This window comes from Eublepharis macularius, chromosome 2 (assembly GCF_028583425.1).
Source record: "Eublepharis macularius isolate TG4126 chromosome 2, MPM_Emac_v1.0, whole genome shotgun sequence".
NCBI classification, from domain to species: Eukaryota; Metazoa; Chordata; class Lepidosauria; order Squamata; family Eublepharidae; genus Eublepharis; species Eublepharis macularius.
Genome location: NC_072791.1, coordinates 139,614,990 through 139,633,947, shown reverse-complemented (window position 1 = coordinate 139,633,947; position 18,958 = coordinate 139,614,990). Strand labels below are relative to the sequence as shown.

General features: G+C 41.6%; 1 protein-coding gene across 2 annotated transcripts in view; it reads left to right on the top strand.

The window, feature by feature from the left end:
• Positions 1-205: 205 nt before the first annotated feature.
• RASSF7 (Ras association domain family member 7) overlaps positions 206-18,958 on the top strand; it is an 80,477-nt gene continuing 61,724 nt past the window's right edge. For both annotated transcript variants that reach the window (XM_054971688.1, XM_054971687.1), the window contains exon 1: positions 206-556. The gene's annotated coding sequence lies outside the window, so the exon portion shown is untranslated. The remainder of the gene's footprint in view (positions 557-18,958) is intronic.

The window sequence follows — 18,958 nt, the reverse complement described above, 5'->3', positions numbered from 1 at the left end:
GATTAAGTGGCTGGCAGAGCAGGGAAGCATCCAGCATTCTGTTGCACGACGCTCCTGGCCGAGCCCTTCCTCGTTCTGTTGTAGCTCCGCCCATACCTGGCACGGCAGGTCTTGAGGAGGAACCGAGGCGGAGCTGACCAATGGAAGCAGGAGAGGCGTGCACTCCGGGTCGGTGTGCTGAGGCGAGGCTGCAGGTTGCAGAGAGGCATTGGGATTGCGTTCCGGTTAGGAGCGGCGAGCCGTGCGTCGTGTCGGCCGCGTAGCCGCTCTGTCTGGAGGAAGAGCGCGCCAGCAACTTGCTACTACTGAGGGCTCGCGCTGCGAGAGGAGCTGGGAAGCGGAGGCGGAGGACTTCACGGCAGTGGGGCAAGTTCGCCTTCTGGAGTGGAACTGTTGACCTTGCGCACCGGGAAACAGCAGTAGTTCGGGAAGCGCCGGGAGGCGGCGGAAAGAACCCTTGCAGCTGTTGCTGAACAGGACTGGGCTGGCCGCTCTCTGCAAAGAGGATTTGCTTTGCTCTTTCTGTCCCGATTTATGGGAGTGGAGACTGGGCCAGGTAAGGGTCTAGCGAAGGAGAGAGTGTAATGGACTCTGAGGCCGCTTCTGTCTGAATTATCTCTAATCAACCTGCGCCACTATCGTTTACTCGCCTTTTGCCCGCACAGTTTCAGCTCTAAGACGCCTCACAACCTCTCTTTGCCTCTTCGTTTCCCCGTCGCTTAATACCACAACCCCACGCTGTCCTCTTGGGCTCCTACAGAGTAGCGTTTTGGACTTCCCTTTCCTTTGAGACCCACCTGTCAGCCCCGCCTCATGTGTCTTGGATTTTCTCTGTTTCTTTAGATAATATCAAGGCTGGGTCATCTCTTAGGAAGGACTCTTTTCACAAGTTGGGAATCACCCTTTCGGGAGAGGAACGTTCTTCCCCTACCAAGGGAGGGTGAGGCCATCTGGCAGCCTCCCCCACCCCCTTCCTTGCAGAAAATCTTCTAACTCTGTGGAGTGGCTTAGCCCGTTCTATCTGCGTGTGTCCCTTGGTTCTCTGTGAGAGTCGCACATACTAGGGAATACTGGAAGTCTGAGTCGCAGCTTCATCTCTTGAATATTGACTGCTGGGTTCAGTCGGCTGTAAAATCAGATTATCTGGACTTCCTGGTTTTATTCTGGCAGCAATGTGGAGGCTCCCTTCAAATCTCTTACACATACACACAAGCCTGAGAAAGGGCTTTGTAATAATGTTGAAATTGTGGCACAGGCTGTAACTACAAGGTGTTGATCACAGTGTAGCAATGTAACTACAGTGTAGCTATGCAGTGTAACTACAGCAATTGAGGCTGTAACTACAAGGTGTTGATCACAGTGTAGTTGTGATTTGCATGCAGCACAGTCAGCTGAGACTCAGATATGAATGCATGTTCCTTGTTGCACTTAGTTGATAATCATGGAGCCTTTTCCTTGAACTCTAGATGTTTGATCCACCCTATCCCTGAAGGCTCAGTACATGTATCAACAGCTATAATAATGCAGTATTTAAAACGTGAAATCTGTTAGAAATTTTAAAATAAATATCTAATACATTGCTAGGAAATCTATTGCCTGAACACAACTACTAAATGATTGTCTGTCTTCTTGTTCCCCACAGACACTGGGCTTTAGCAGATAGCTACTAAGATGTCTGTGCAAGCTTATTGGTAGTAAGCCCTATTGAATTTGGTGATACTTTTGAGTAAATGTGTATAGAATTGAACAGAAATGCAATGCTAAGGAAGCATAGTTCTGAAAAAAATGTCTTACAGACAAGTCCAAAACATTTGTATCCCCTTCTGCTGGTGGAAATGCCAATTGGTGCTTAAAATGGGTTTGCATATACCTGCTGAGAACTTTTAAACTTATAAGTCTTTTGCTACTAACTTTTAATTGTCAACAACTGTTGAAGGAATAGGTAGGAAGTGACAATGAGTAGACTCAGGTAGTACCAACAGCGCACTTAGTTTTCATTGCTCATGTTGTATTTACTTACACTAAGCCTAGAAACATGTTTTCAACTTGGTAAATCATCAGTAGAAGGTTAGAAATTTTAGCTTATGCTGTAAAGTCTAGGACTTTTCAGTTAGGGCTGTATTGTGTGGGATGTGTTTTTTGTATTCTAACATAAGCTTTTGAGTTGTGCTTCAGGAGTGACTGAACTTGTGCGTTTTCCTACATGGAGGTTATCTCTGTAAGATCTGTAACATGTGTTAAGCAGCCCTGAGCTGTACTGCTGTACCTGTTATGCAAATCTGGTTGCTCCCTTGGGTCTTGACTTATGTTCACCTCTGTTCCCTACTGATTTCCTGTATCAGTTGGCATTGGTAGGGCTGGACCTGCTTGGTTCTGTTCTCAGTCCTATCAATGACTTAACCTTAGGCAGGCTGATGGTGCCAAAGTAATGTGCATCAAAGGGTTTAGTTTGAATTACTCATACATTTTATTGAATTCTAATTATAATCACCCTGAAAGAGGAGTCATGCCTGTTGCTATGGAGGGTTCAATTAGCAAAAGCACCAGTGCAACATACAATGGCCATTTTTTAAAAGGCCATATGAATTAAGTGATAACTATACTGTATAGACATATGGAAAATGAAACGGGTATGATTGCTTGGAGGGTAAAGCTCTGGAATGTATTCCAGAAGACTGGTTTCTGGGTTACCCAGCCATTTTTATGAAATAATTTTCTATTATCTAGGTTACAAATGAGTACTGGATTCATTAAGATATGGAAATCGCAAGTAATCAGTTCTCAGTCTTACCTGTATTGATCTCCAGTAATGTCCTATAGACTGTGAAAATGGGTATATTTTTTTATCATCCCATTTTTGTGATTTGGGCTTTTAGCTGAAAACTGATGGTATCACAACAGTATAATAATGAGTTCTGGCCTCAGTTATTTGAGAATAACATTGTGACAACACAGTGTTGAAAGGTTAATGCTGGGAGAAGTATAGTTCCAAATTGCATAATTTTTCACACTATGAGGGCATATAATGGATTTGGAGAAATAGAATACTTTTAAATTCTTGTATACATCATATGTAAATTTATTTGTAGAGCTGGTTGACATAATATATTGTTAAAGAAGAAAAGGGTTTTAAAATTCTGACATTGATAAAACAAAAGAAATTTAAAAAAATACTTTCCTCCTTTTGTCTGAAGTTTGAACTAGTCTGAACATTTAAAGATATGCTGCATTAGATACCTTAATCTTTTAAAGGTTGTACTAGAATGTTGCACTGCAGGTACCGTGCAGCCTACTTCTGATTCCTAAACCACATTTAAGGAACAAGAAACCTTCTCTGTGAGCATGGAAGGCCCACAGAACATTTTTGCATTCTTCTCCATTCCTGCAACTTCTTCTAACTACTGAAAAGAGCATTTCTGGGCTTGTGAGATCTGTCCAGAGGATCAGCTGTACGGGTCAGTGAGCTGTAGTAAGACAAGATAGGATGAAATGGAACCCTTTCCTCAGCAGAGCTGTGCTTGCAGAATAGGAAGGAGGAGCAAGCCTCCCCCATGTCGGTCCTCACCCCATAGACAAACATACACATCCAGACAGAATAAAATGTAATCAAATTAATTTAACTTTAGTTAATTTTTTCCCTGGTGTCAAATTGTGAATTCAATAAAACTGTTGTTTGGTCAGTATAATCCATACGACAGGATCAGTAATGTCAACAATATTGTTTAATGTCCATATGTGTCTTCTAGATAAGTTCCAGTCAGAAGGCACTGGGGCTCAGTGGTAGAACACCTGCTTGGCATGCTACAGGTCCTAGATTCAATCCGCAGCATCTCCAGTTCGAGGGATCAGGTAGCTGGTCTGCCTAAGACTGGGAGAGCTACTGTCAGTCTAAGTAGATAAATGCTGACCCTGATGGACGAAAGATCTGATTCAGTATAAGGCAGATTCCTGCGTATTCAAGATCAACCAAAATGTGAGAGCAATCATGTATGGATTGCCCCGAAAAAACCTGATATCAGATAGGTCATGCATTTACTACTGATCATCAATGCGGTAACAACATCTAGCTCTCTATTGCATTATCTAAATATTATGGGGAGGCTATTTTTTTCTTGAACCAGTAGGTGTAGGTCCTGGTCGAGTTGTTGAGGGTTGGTGGACAAACCAAATTCATGCTAGTTAAAGGTAATTGGCCAGTTCAGCTGAACTCACTATCCTGTAGTTGCAGTTGAAAAGCCATTATGCTTCACTGCTCCCCATGCATCATCCCCATTTCACTGAAGTTGTCAGCATAGGGAAGAGCTTTCCAGTGACAACCATAGAAGTGAGTGAGTGTGTTTGAAGTGGTCTGATGTTTGGTGGGAAAATGAAGTGCTCTTAGGAAGGTGAGTTTGATGGGTTACCTTCCTGAGAAAGTAGAGAGATACCATCCTTGATTTGGCTTTGCTGCTAAATGAATGGATAGGTGATAGCTGATTAAGTTAAGTGATTTGAATTCTTAGGTCTGTGTGCAAAATCATTCCAACTAGTTACTTCCATCAGCTTTTTTATTTTGGGATTTTATTTACCTCACACTTTCTAGTTATTAATAATTACTGATGTGGCGGTGGAGAGTGCCGTCATGTTATAGCTGACTTACGGCAACTTCTGGTGGGGTTTTTATGGCAAGAGACTAACAGAGGTGGTGTGCTGTTGCCTGATGTTTGAAAAGCCGGTTTAATAAGAACTCATTTATCTTTTTGGAGTGACAGTTTTTGGTGATAGTTTTAGCAAGTTATCCAGTCAGGTACTTTAGAATATATACTCATGCCTTTTGAGGATTAAATTTCCATTGAAACAAAGTCAGATGAGGCCAGTTATTCTTGCTCTCTGTACTATCTTGTTCCACAGGTTTTAATTGTTCTTACTAAAAGGAGAAGTAAGACATTTGCTTGGAGCAAAGTGTCTATTATTTGGATTTGTATCTTGCTCAGAGCAGATGCGTACCAGCTTTTAAAAGTAGTTGTATTAACTCCTGGTTACTAAATGTAAGCTCAAAGAAGCACCTATGGTATTGTGGCTGATGGAGGAAGAGCTTGAAAGGCTAAGCAGCTGCCTGTGAGCTTCAGCTGCATGTGCTTGGCATGAGCATGATGCATACAGTCAAGGAGTGCTCTTGGTTAGAAATTGCAAGACAAAAAGGAAGGTCAAGTGTCTTAGACATATACATAACATGAAAGCAATTTATTGGTCATTGTATGATTAAAAACTTAAGCATTTACATACTGCTTTTAGGTGTCCATAGCAATTAACATACATTATTTTGTAATTTCAGCAGTAACCCTGGAAGCTAGGGAACTATTATTATTCCAGGTGCGTTGATCACATGATGATGCAAATTTATCTGCTTCTGCAACACTTGCTGTCAAGGGACAGCTTGAGCTGGAAATTGTTGTAGTCTTTTTGCTGAAGGGCTGAGTGGATAAACATTTATGAAACCTTTAGCAGGTTTCTGTAGAATACTTACAAAGCATTTGATTATGTTTAATCTTCACTTCAGAACAGAAATCTGTGATAATGCTGTAACAAGATAGAGGTCAGAATGCATCTTTATTTACCATCTGTATACTGTTTACATAAAACCTTTAGCTAAGGCGCATATATGGACATAAATGTGCTATTTGGCAACTTCATGGTTGAATCACAATGAAAGCTCTTAAAAGTTGCTTTCAGAGCTGTGACTACTGTACTGTGTGCTGTGCACACCAACAAAGAAGCACTCTGCAGGCAGAAATCCTCTCATCATTTTTGGTGGGGTGTGCAACTTCACCTCCCCCTATTGCTGCTCCTGGAGGGCAGGGACCCACGAGAAGCAGCATGGGGGGGGGGGTTCAGATGTCTGCTGTAGGAGAGTGGAATTGACTGGAATCTGATGCCGTTAGCATGTGGAAATGACTGATGGGATCCAACCTGTGTTCTCTAGTAAATCTGCCTCGAATGTGTTGCTAAGATTGTGTTTGGATTCCTGAACAATGATATAAACTAAGAAACAAATTTAGTCAGTGAAAGATGTTTAACTGACTAAATCTGTTTCTTAGTTAGCCTTCACGATTTTAGATCATTGTTTCATTTGTGTCGTGATACTCTTGCATCTTGCATTACTGGATTCCTAAACAAACAAGGTGAAATAGTTTCTGTGCAAGGTATCTCTGTCAGTATAACCACTGGGTTGTTTTCATTCACACTAGCCTACCATGTTGTGTGCAAGGTATCTCTCACAGTACACAAATCCATTGGGTTGTTCCCATTCTAGATTACCATATTGTGCAATAATGTTAATGTGAGTGTTCAAGAAATTCTTTTACTAGCATCATCGTAACAGTAACTTTGAACTTTTTAATGCATTTTTTGCTGTAAATAATTTACCTTGGCCAACTTATTTACCATTTATATAAGTATATCTGTATTAATATTTTTGCAGATGTATTAGTATTAGAACTACACTTCTTGTAGAGCTTGTCTGTGCTGTGCCTTAACAGCTAGAGCACATTGCTTAAGAATAATCAGGCCCTTAACTGATACAGTTAGTCTTGATATGACTTATCCATGATGACTGCTTAAGAGAAACAGCATATGTTGCCTCTTTCTTCTCAGCATGGAAGATGGCTATGCTAATTTTCTCCTTCTAAAAATCCTCTTTATGATTTTATTGAGCTCTCTGTAAAACACATTTTGATTCTAAAAGGAAAGTGAGTTCTGAGGAAATGGTAAAAATGCAACATGTACTACTATCTTTGGGGGAGGTATGTGTTGAATCTCTTAGTAATGTAATGTAGCAAATAATACCTTTCAGTGAAAAAATACATGGCACTCCCATGAGATATGGGCAAAGGTCTATGTGATGCCAACAATTGTGTAAGGCCAGAGGGCAAGGAATAAAAGCTTGAAATGTGTGCCTTCTGGAATGCCAGGAATTCTACTCTGTGCTCTGCTTTTTTTCCTTATAGGCATTGTAGAACTGTCTCTTAAAATTACCTTTCTGTTCGTAATGTGTCATTGAGATTTGGAGAGGGGTATTTGTGTGGGTTATTAAAAGAACTCTGAGCTCTTCTAATTTTTTTATTCATTTACAAGAAATGAAACTGTGGCCTTAGTGACTAATTCCATTGTTTTGGAGTTGAATTAGTGTAGCACTAATATGCCAGTTTCCTGTTGAACTAAAAATAATTAAACTTTTGCCATGTTCCCCCATTTCATCAGCATATTTTGAGTTTGAAATCTGCATGCTGCAGGCCTCCTGGCTAGCAGTTGTCAACCATCCTTTTTTGGGTATGGGAGAGAAGCATGTATTGCCATTTGGTATCCTGTTTATGCAATGAACAATATTATGCAAATATTCATGTGTGAAAAGATTAAAGATCTGAATCAAACGTTCCCCTTCCCCAACTGAACAGCAAGTTGGAGCCAGTCTTAGTTTGGAAACATTTTATGCTGTTTCTTCAGAACAAACCAACGTGAGGTTGGTTTGACAGCTTCTGTTCTGAACAGTGGATGCAGTTTAGCAATCAGTGGTTCCTAACCTGAGGCTGGGAACCCCTGGAAGGTCACAGAGCTATCTCTAGTGATTTGTGAATCTGTGTGTGTGTTCTAAGCATTGATATTTTGATCTTTCAGTCATTGTTTATTTTCTCAATCAATGCATGCTAATATCATTTATTTTTGTTTTATTTATAGTCTGCCTATCTCACTGAGATCCAAGGCAGATTATACAGTGCAGGTGAAAATACAATATAATTAATAGCTAGGACGTTCACTGAGCAAAGTACAATGATGAATAACAAGATACTTGGGGAAATGGATACAATAGGGTCAGGATACAATAGCAGAAAGACTTTAAACAACTAATTTCCATGGCATGTTTACCAGTGTGGAAACTCCCTAATAGGCTCATACCTACATCAGCAGACAATACCCAATAGCGTAGCATTTGGTCCTGACCGAGGCATCTCTTTGAGCTATTTCTTATGACACAGTCCTGTAATCTGGGTAGAAAGCTCTCCTGAATAATTCAGTTTTGTATAATTTGCAGAAAGCCAATAGAATGGGAGCTTTCCTGACCACCCCAGACATTCCCTTCCAGAAGGTGGAGGCTACCACAAAGAGCACATATGTGGGCAGCTTTGACCCAACTGCAGGGTGGTATCTACAGAGGTCCCTGATCAGATGAGTGAAGCTGCTGTGGTGGAACATTAGGGGGAGGGCAGTCACACAGATAGGAGGAGCAAAGGCCATGAAAGGCTTTGAATGTGATAGTCATGACCTAGAATTGAGCCCAGTAACTGATGGGAAGCCAATGGAGTGATTTCAGAATGGTAGTTATATGCACGCTTTATCTAGCTCTTGAGAGTAAATGAGCTGCACTATTCTGTATCAACTGAAGTCTGAGTTGACTTTGAGGGGAGATCTATGTAGAGTGCATTGCAGTAGTCTAGTCTTGATGTTACTGTGTCATGAATCCAGGTGGCCAGATTAGTCATGTCAAGGTAAGTGGCTATCGTCCAGGCTAGTCTGAGTTGGGAGAAGTTCTTTTTTACTGCTGTGTTTACTTAGTTCTCTAGTAGCAGCACTGGGTCTAGTATAACCCCTGGGTTCTTAACTAATTCAGCCCGAGTCAACTGAACCCCATCAAATGTTGGAAGCACAATGTCCTTCAAGATCTCTGCTTTTACAACCAGCATTACTTCTGGTTGTTGTGGATTTTCCGGGCTGTATAGCCGTGATCTTGGCATTGTAGTTCCTGATGTTTCGCCAGCAGCTGTGACTGGCATCTTCAGAGGTGTAGCACCAAAAGACAGATCTCTCAGTGTCACTGACACTGTCACAGCTGCTGGCGAAACGTCAGGAACTACAATGCCAAGACCATGGCTATACAGCCCGGAAAATCCACAACAACCATCGTTCTCCGGCCATGAAAGCCTTCGACAATATAGCATTACTTCTGTTTTATCTATGTTCAATTTCAATTAGTCTGCTTTCAGCCAATTGATAACAGCTGTCAAGCAGCTACTGAGTACTTATACTGCATCACTAGAGGATTTGGATAATGAGACATAGAGTTGGATATCATCTGCATATTGATGGCATTCAATTCCACAGCTATGAAAGAGTTTTCCTAAAGTCTTTACATAGAGGTTGAATAACATGGGGATAAGATTGTGTCTTGTGGTACCCCTCAAGATAATTTCCATACTGAGTATAGCTGGTCTTCAACAGCAACCCTAATCCATCCCATGAGGAACAGTCTAAACCAGACCAAGGCACATCCCCTGATACCTACTTCTGTCTCCAAATGCCTCAACAAGATGGTGTGGTCTACTATGTCAAAGGCTGCAGATAGAACCAGGAGGAGCAGCAATGAAGCATTGCCTTTGTCTACATTTAGCCAGAGGTCATCAGCTAGAGCCACCAGAGCCATCTCTGTTCCATAGCCTAGTCTAAAACCAGACTAGAAAGGGTCCAAAGCATCAGTTTTCCAAGAAGGCTTGGTGTTAGTTAGCTACTGCTCTGTCAACCACTTTGCCTGGAAAGGGCAGATTAGAAACTGGGTGATAATTGGCTACATTTTTGTCTAAGGATGTTTTTTAAAGCCTCTTTGAGAGACTACGTGCCTTGATTTGGCACTGTTTTATGATAGATGTCAAGGTCTCCTTTATGTGGTCTTTACAAGGTTTTAGTAGCAGAATGGAAGTACAAGTAGTGGCCTTCACAAATGCTAGAATTCTGTCAGTATCCATCACACTGACTGGGTCAAAGTGTTTCAGAAATGGACTAGACGATGTGTTAAGCATTACTTCTGGCTCATCTGACATCCAGAATACATTTGAGCTATTTTATTAGCAAAAGCTTTGGAAAGATGTTGCAGCTAATTGTCTGTCCTTGAACCAGCGAAGGTTCAGATTTAGGGGGCAAAAGATCTTGAGATGCCTTAAACAATTGGTATGGACGTGAATTAGCTGATGAAATGATTGTAGAACAGTAACAACTATCATGGGGTAGGGTTGCCAGCCTTTAGGTGGTGGCTGGAGATCTCCCGGAATTACAACTGATCTCCAGGTCACAGAGATCAGTTCCCCTGGAGAAAATGGCTGCTTTGGAGGGTAGACTGTATGGATTTATACCCTGCTGAGATTCTTCCTCTCCCCAAACCCCAACTTCTCCAGGCTCCATCTCCAAAATCTCCAGGAATTTCCCAGCTTGGAGCTGGCAACCCTAGGGAGGGGTCCAAAATTTCTTGAGGTTAAAAAGTTTTCTTCATACTTGAAAAGTTTGGAAATGATTAGCTTAAATTATCTGAGACAACAGTAATTCCTACTCTAGGAAATTGGGAAAAGGAGGATAAAAATTGGTCTTCAACTGGTTGGTCACAATTCATAATATTACACCAATATACTGTCTAACTTTTCATTGATGAAAATAGGGATGTCCCTGCATAGGGGTGTCCCTGTGCACATACTCCCACGCACACCTGCATACTGCTAGAAACTTTTCTCTACTTGCAATATGCTATTTTCATTTATTTTGAAAGCGGACAGCCTTGCATTAGCATGCAAGCAGGGTATGGTTGTGAACTGACCACAAGACCCTTTATTATTTTTTTTAAAACTCTCTAAGAGTCCTAGCTGTAGAATAAGTTCACCTAAAAATGTTCAGAGCACCATTTACTGGAAAGGCGGTTATGGGGAATGGAGGAGAAGTAGCACATTGGTTTTTGTGTAACTGATGTTTGCTTGCACTCTAAAGCTTGGATGAATCTGTACTATGGTTAGAATGAGACCCAGAGAATGGGGCTGAAATTTGAAGAATATCTACAAAACTTTTAGAGGAATCCCTAAGACAAAACAAGGATAGTTACAAGAAGATATTTGTACCCTGGTAAGTAGGTATACTTTGCACAAATTGGGGACAAAATAAATTTAAAATTGCTCCCTCTGGGCAATTGCAAGTTCTGTTGCATAAGTCATTGCTAGGCTGCATGAGCGGAAAAGTGTTAAAAGTGGGAGGAAAAAGTTGGGGTTATATTGGGTAACCCCCCCCCCCCCCGGTCTTTGGAAAGATTGCTATAATGTACCTTGGATAGTTGACTAATTCAGTTGAATTATTTTTATCTTGTCTCTGTGGCATTAAGTATCTTTGTTGGCTTTTTGGGCTTTCTCTTCTGCTTCAATGAGAAATGAGAATGGAGATAGAAATTCACTGTAATGAAATACGGGAGAGTAATTTGAATTCACTGCCAAATTGCAGTATATTGGTGGTGGTCTTGTGGTTGTGGCTGGCTGCTTATACCTTGATAGAAAGAAGCAGAAACTCGTTTACTTTCTCCATTGAACACAATTAGCACACATTGCTCTTGATCTGAAAGTTATAATCATGGGTGCAAAAATTCTGTATTGCTGGAGAGCCTCCCAACCCCCTTCAGTGCTAAGGATCGGTGCTGGAAGATATGAAATAGACATGGGCATGAACCCCCCCAAAAATAACGAACCTGCAGTTCGTGGTTCAGTGCTGCCGCCGAACCCGAACTCACATATTGCGATGAACATTTCCTGTTGCCGAACCTGTTTGGGGTTTGTGGGGCTCAGAACGGCCCCCGTTGGAATTAGAGAGCCCATATTCACGGGTAGTGTTTAGCAGGCTCTCCTCCAACGAGCATTCAAGCACTGAGCTTGGCCCCAGAGCCAGGCAGCAGCCCTGGAACCAGAGGAGATAGATGCCTATCCCAAAAATCCCAGCTCAATTATACTCTCTCTGTCTCTCTCCCCAAAGGCTAGCAAGTAGCAAGCAACAACTCTGTCATACTCCACTGCTCGCTGAAAGTGAAAGCCAGCCTGGGAGCCCAGTGCTTTTTATAAGCTGAGGTCCCATAGAGCAACACAGGAGGTCTGTGGTTGGCTGTAAGAGCTGCCTATCAGGGTTTGCAGGGATGAGATTGGAGTGTCCATGGCTACAGAACACCCCTCCCCCTCCCTCCCCCAGGTGTCTTCTCCCAAGTTGTAACCACTTTGCACTCCATGGTTGGAAGGAAGACCTGCCGATCAAGGTAAGCTGGGCTTCCATTTGGGTTTCCAGGGAGACAGAAGGAGTGCAGACAGAGTTCAGGCATTCCCCTGGCTCCGTTTCCAAGAGAATTAATTGATGGTGCCTGACTGTCTGGCTTCACGAACCACGGACATATGCAACGAACTGGGCTTCTTACGAACACTGGTTCGTTGGACTTGGATGCTCACCAACTGCCGGATCATGAATGGATGATCGGGCGGTTCGTGGGTTTTTTGCGCTCATAATGTGGTTTGTGCCCATGTCTAATATGAAATACTTGTCATAAGAAAGTGCCTTGCCTCCACCATGGAGTAACTGCAACTACCAGTCTCTCATTGGACGGTGATCTGCTGAGGCTATACCTTCTAGGTTAGTCTTGAGCCCTGGAGAAGGAGATCCCTTACCGTTTGACTGAAGTCTCAATCTTTTCTCTCTAACCTGGTTTTTAACCTTCTGCAAAACAAATAAAAATTCCTCACAACACCTTGCACCTGTGTCCATATAAAGTGAATGCACAGTGCTCACATCTTCCTGTAGACTTATTGGATACTGAGTTGCAGTCCTGCTGTGTGGGCAAATGTTTAATAGAGGTGTTTGTTGTGTGAGCAGAAGTATGCTAAATCTGAGAAATAAGTGTTAATTTGAAGACGATGCTGCGAATCGTTACAAATCCCTTACTCTTTCTTTCTCCATCCCCTACCACATATAAAGAACAAATATTTCAGTCCCATGGTATCTGTTTTCAGTTTTTCTTAAACTTCATAGATGTGTTCAGAAGACTCATATTATTATCAAGGCTGCATTTTATACATCCTGGAAAGGATACCAGCAATGTATTTATAAGTAAATGAAGCAGGTTTACAAGGGTGGAAAAGGAAACAGCAGCACAAAAAGAGAAATGGCATTCCTCTAGGCCATAGAACAGATGAGTGATAAAAAGCATATGGCACCTATGCTTCTGAATATCAATTTAAAGCTAGAGTTCCCAGCCGTGCATTGGCAAATGTTGGAAAATTTGGGGGCGGGGTGCCTGGGAGGGTGGAGTTTCAGGAGGATATAACATCACTTCTAGGTGATACTGTAGGAGTTTCCTCCAACCATTGTGGTAAAGACCACAGCGACTATGGAAAATTCCTAGAGCATCACTACCATCACCATTTCTCACACTTGGTTCCTGCTTCTCAAGTTATCAGGGGTAGGGAATTTCCTGCTGCCAGTGGGCAAATGACAAGCCTAATCTAGTGCTCAGACTTCTGAATATCTATTTATTATCAAAGACTCTTGCTATGAGCACAGTTTCTTGACTCATTTTATATCTTCTAACAAACACAAGCAAACAAATGCATGCTTGGTTCTTTATTGGAGAAGGGGTGTTCTTAGAGTATGTTTAAACAGTTATAGTATAGTTTTCTTTTACTCTGTTTACCTTGGGCTCGTCTCTGGGACTTATGCAAACATTGCTCTTGTACTGTAACTCAGAAACCCTCCCCATGATAGTTCCAGTAACCTATTTTGTTTCAGACTTCAGAGGGAACTCTCTCCAATGGCCTTTATTAATGCAGGGCATATTTATCATGAATGTTGTCTTCATGAAAATAAGCATTAATTCAGAAATCTCTAGAGTTTTGGTGTGATGCTTGTTTCAGTTTATCTGTGCTCTTCTACTGATTCTTTACTGATTATGATGCTGTGAGAAGTAGCCAGCAAACATCCTTATAAGTTTAATATTTATGAAAAAATGCACTGTACATTTAGTGCACACAGTCCTTCAGGTGTAATTGAAACATCACTAACTAGGGTTTGTCCATGATCAGGATGTATCTGGGTAGTTGGTGAGCTCACATGCTTAAACTGGATTAAACTGTTTGTGGTGTTGCAGTTGATAGTGGGAAATGCTGTTTCTTCCAAGGGCTCAGAGGCATGTGTGGCTAGGCCCATAGTTGTGAGGATATGCCCTTGTTCATAGTACCCTTTCAAATCAAGCTATATAGCATATGAGCTGCACACAACTCCCCTCCTGCAAGGATGCAGTGCCAGTGGACAATCCAGCCCTACTTAAAATGTGACAGAGACACTGACCAGAGCTGGATTGTTTATTTCTGGAAAGGGGGCCTGTTCAAAGATAAAGCATGCACTCACAAGCCCTTGCAGATAGGAGATAAGCAGCATGCTATTCCTAATACATTCTCTTATTTGTTACTGTTTGTGCATAATCCTGAAGTGTAGGAGTCAAAATGTATCTGATAAAGCATTGACATATGTAAAGGCATTCTTCAATACAATCCTCTTCTGTTCAGTTTTTCAAAACCACATTACTGAGAAGCAATGATTTGTATGTTGCAAGCTGAACACTGGCCGGCTAGCTAAAGCTGTTGTGGAGCATGAGATAAACCTGTGAGCTTTTCTGAAAGATAAGTCTGAATTTCCTAACTCTGCAAAAGGTTCATTTTTAACTGTAGAAATGAACTATCATTTGTGTGTGTGTTGGTCTGTCTGTCTGGTGGGTTACCACATGGCTTCCTCCCCAGGACTGGACGGGGTGCCATCACTCACTTTTTAAATTTCATGTGCAATCCAGACTCCTGCGTGATGACAGCAGTCAGTGACGTCTTCGCTGAACCAGTGGCCAGGCATGCTCACCCACTAGGGGCTTCTCCAGTGCTCGGGGGGGAGGGGTAAGTGGGCTCGCCACTTCCCAGCCGTGGAGGAGGCTCGCTGGTTGGGCACTTCCCCCCGGGCAAAAATACTGGACATTTATATGTCCAGTATTTTTACTGTGTTTTCCCCAGACAGCCAGTTTAAAAAATGGACTGCCCGGGGGAACCAGAAACTTGACAATCCTAATGTCTTATCACCAGGTTTTGCTTTTTGATTAATGTGATGCTCTGAAAAGTTAGCACTTGCAACATACACCAGAGTCCTTGTCAAATATTTCAACCTGAATTAATCATTAACCTCTTGCTCATTTGATTGTATGTAGGCGTGGGGTCCGTTTCTGTTCCCTAAGAATGTTGAATTTTTATTTTAAGGCTTAAGGACATATTTGAAAAAATATGAAAGAAAATGAGTGTACATGCTTCATTAATATTGTAAAATGTTCTCTTCAGACTTGGGATGCAGTGAGTTTTTACAGTCCTTCCTTCTCACAGACAACCTGAATATGTCCTGGAATATAAGATCCTAAACTTATATTTTCCTTGCTAATCTAACAATACAGTTGTATGCAGAGTAGCTTCAATCTAAGCCCTTGGATTGCATTGTAAAGGGCTTATAATGTACAAAGTAAAAAGATTTTTGGACATTTGTGTTTATACACATTCATCTAGCATGGTGAAGTCATTATTCTCGCAGCCTGATCCTGTGCATATTCAGCAGTAAGTTCCATTGGTTCCAAGTACATGGGAGAACATGCACTTTTCAAGAAGTACAAATTGTTGACTAAGTGCAGTTACTTTGCCTAGCTATTGGTTTAAATATTTTTCATTGGATATATATCCTGGAATTTCAAGGTGTGATTCCTGTAGCAGTTAACTTTATTCAGTAACCTTGAACATAACAATAAATATGTAAGTTCGCAACAGCAGAAGAATAAAAACTAAGCAATTCCCTTAGAAATTAGGATAGCAGCCAATCTCAGCATAAAGTAATGAAAAGCAAATAGTATCAGCACCCCTGGTAAAAAGTCAGCATAAAATCAGTACTATAAGAAGTACAAAATCAAAAAACATTTAAGAAAAGGTCCTGGTTAAAACTTATATTTTTACTTGGCACTGATAACTTGCCAAGTTTAATGCCAAGGAAATGTCTGTGCAGTGCTAAAATGCCACTACAGAGAAGACCAGCTAGCCTCCCACCTCTCTTTGGAAATTTGAGGCACTCTAAGCAATCCTTGAAGATAATTGTAGTTGGCAGGTGAGCTCATGTATTAGACCATCTCCAGTATCCTGGTCCTAGACCGTTTAAGGTTGTAAAAGTCGTAGCCAGTGCTTAAAACTGGGCCAGAAAGCATGTCACAAGCCAGTGTAAACTTTCTGAGCTAGGAAGCTTAGCTTGCTAGGAGCCCTTGCAGTTTCTCCAAGGGGGCTTCACAGTGCCCCTAAATAGCAATATTCAATAGCACATTAGGCAACATACTCATAAAGGGAGTCTTTAAATGAGGGTTTGCTTCCAGTAACACAAAGTTCAGTCTTAAATTAGTATCTCCATTTGAGATACAGTGCAGGATATGTTAGTTTCTGGTAGGACATATCTCATCACTAACAATTGATACTTTTCTCATATTGTCGAAGGCTTTCACGGCCGGAGAACGATGGTTGTTGTGGGTTTTCCGGGCTGTATTGCTGTGGTCTTGGCATTGTCATTGCCAAGACCACGGCAATACAGCCCGGAAAACCCACAACAACCATCGATACTTTTCTCATTTTACCAGTGTTTGCTGTGAAAAACACAACTGTTTAACACTGGTCATATACAGTTCTTAGTAGCTTGTTGATGGGCAACTTTACCGCTGCACATCATATTCTAAGTAGCATTGTATAAAATGCTATTGTCAAGGTTATATCACTGTCTTACTTCTAATAGAGCATTTTTGCAGATAGAAGAATTTCTGTATGACTTTCTCATTGTCCTTCCTCTGAAGCCCAAAATTTCTTGTGAGGACAGCCCTGGTGGTGGGGGCAGATTTGGGGCTGCAGCAGAAGGGGGAGAAGAAAAAGTCACATTCTGAGGGCAAAAATACTTCCTTCCATTTGTGGAAATGCTTCATTGGTGCCAAACCATTGTCTGAACATTTAGGAGGGCACCAGTCTGAATATGGCTGACATTTATTATCTTTAACTACCAAAGCTCCAAACACTTTAAAATAATTATTTATTTTACAAATCACAAGTGAAAGGACTCTAGAGTTGTGACTCTCAAATTTTCAGTGTCTAGATACTTAACAGGCCATATGACTGGTATATTTAGGTGTGCCTTCTCAGATTGCATGTAGCTTAATTGTTTTTGAATGGTATAAAATCTTAGAATGTAGGGTGCGGCTTTATTGTTAAGGCCCTTTTATAGAGCAAGTTGTTAATAGAAACTAGATTCACATCCGGCATGGTCAAGCAGTGAAACTTGCTGTTGGATTTAGGACTCTTAGTTTATATGTTTCTCCCTGTCTCAATAGTCAGGCATCAAGAACTGACTCCTCTGTATACCTTTTCACCCCCAGATGGCAGGGAAAGTTGAAGCTTCAAGTGTTAAGTTCTCTTGTTTTATCTGCTAGGGTAGTAAATCACTGAGATGTGGATTAATTTAAGATTTCAGAGGCAATTTAGTGAAGCCAAAACATCATACCCTAGCCAACTAATTTTCAGGGTCCCTTAAACATGAAATCTAAAAGGTATTTGAACCTGAACAAAGTATTTATCCTTAATCAGATAGGAAATAGTTAATCATTTGTGTCTGACTCCTCTTTAAAATGGCCAGGACATTGTGATTCCTAGAACAGCTACAGGGATTAGTCCTACACAAGTGAAGAATGCCACATCTCTGACAGTGTTCTACCAGGAAAATTCTGATTCACAGTATCGACATGCCGTTGTCACATGCTGCTTAGCTGACACACTCATATTGTGATGAAGAGATTCAAAACTCACAGCAAGCACTGCATTAAAATATCTCTTTTCAAAAGCTACCAAATTCCTGCCTCTGTTGGAGTTGGATTGTGATAGTGCTTTTGGTCAGTTACATGAAAAGGACAGTGTTTGCTGCTTGCACAGCAGCTTCTGTTTTGTGGCTGCAACTTTTTTTGTTTGAATTCAGTCTTGATTTAATGTGCCGAGAGAGCTGGGTTTGGAATAGTGGACAAAGCAGCTTGAAACAGGACATCTACACAGCATGCAGGCTTCCATGTTGATGGGATGTCTGATGAAGCACTATAACTGGGGGGAAAGGTGTTAAAGGGAAGAGAACAGATTCAAACATAGTGGACTTGCTTATGTTCCTGTTGTTGTTTTGCCATGCAGGGCCTCTCTTACGCTAGGAAATTACCTAGTTTATGCTCTCCCTCACCTCCCGGTTGAGAAGTTTCAGGAATCCCTTATTTCAAGGGACTTGTTGCATATATTTGGGAGTTGATGTCGCATAACTGCTAAAAGAATGAATTGCAATCTGGGAATGCTAATTCAAATCTCAGCCACAGACTTACTAGGTGACCTTAGGTGAACCACACTCCCTACTTCAATTCCACATCTGCATTATGGGAATAATAGCTGCCTGTCTTATAAGGGTGATTGTATAGATTGCTGTGGTGATATATGCGACGTGTTTTCGGAGTTCAAATGCTAACCATTATTTCCAGGATCTTGGAATCCTATAGATATCTCTTATTTCAAAACAAATTTTCAGGTTGCTCAGAAGTAATGGGCAGTGAGCAGATTTATTCTCACTCGCAGAGACTTATGGATCCAATTGGCTTCCAGAATGCCCCCTGGCGGTTCGTTGGATGAGCTGGTGGGGGACTGGCATGACCATCTCTCGAACGCCATCGATGAAATCGCTCCCCGTCGCACTTTCTGTCCCCACGTCAGACTGGCTCCCAGGTATACAGAGGAGCTATGTCTGATGAAGTGGGAACTGAGACAACTAGAGTGAGTGTGGCGGCAGAATCAGGACAAAGAGGCAAGAACATCATATAGAGCGTTTATGAAAACCTATGAGATGGCTGTGAAGGCGACACAAGGAATACTTTGCCGCCTCCATAGCGTCTGCAAGCTCACGTCCGGCAAAATTGTTCCAGGTAGTTCGGTCCTTGGTTTCCCTATCACAGGGAGACCATCAAATTGGAAATTCGGCTATTAACTGTGTGAGGCTTTGGGGAGCTTTCTTGCAGATAAAATCT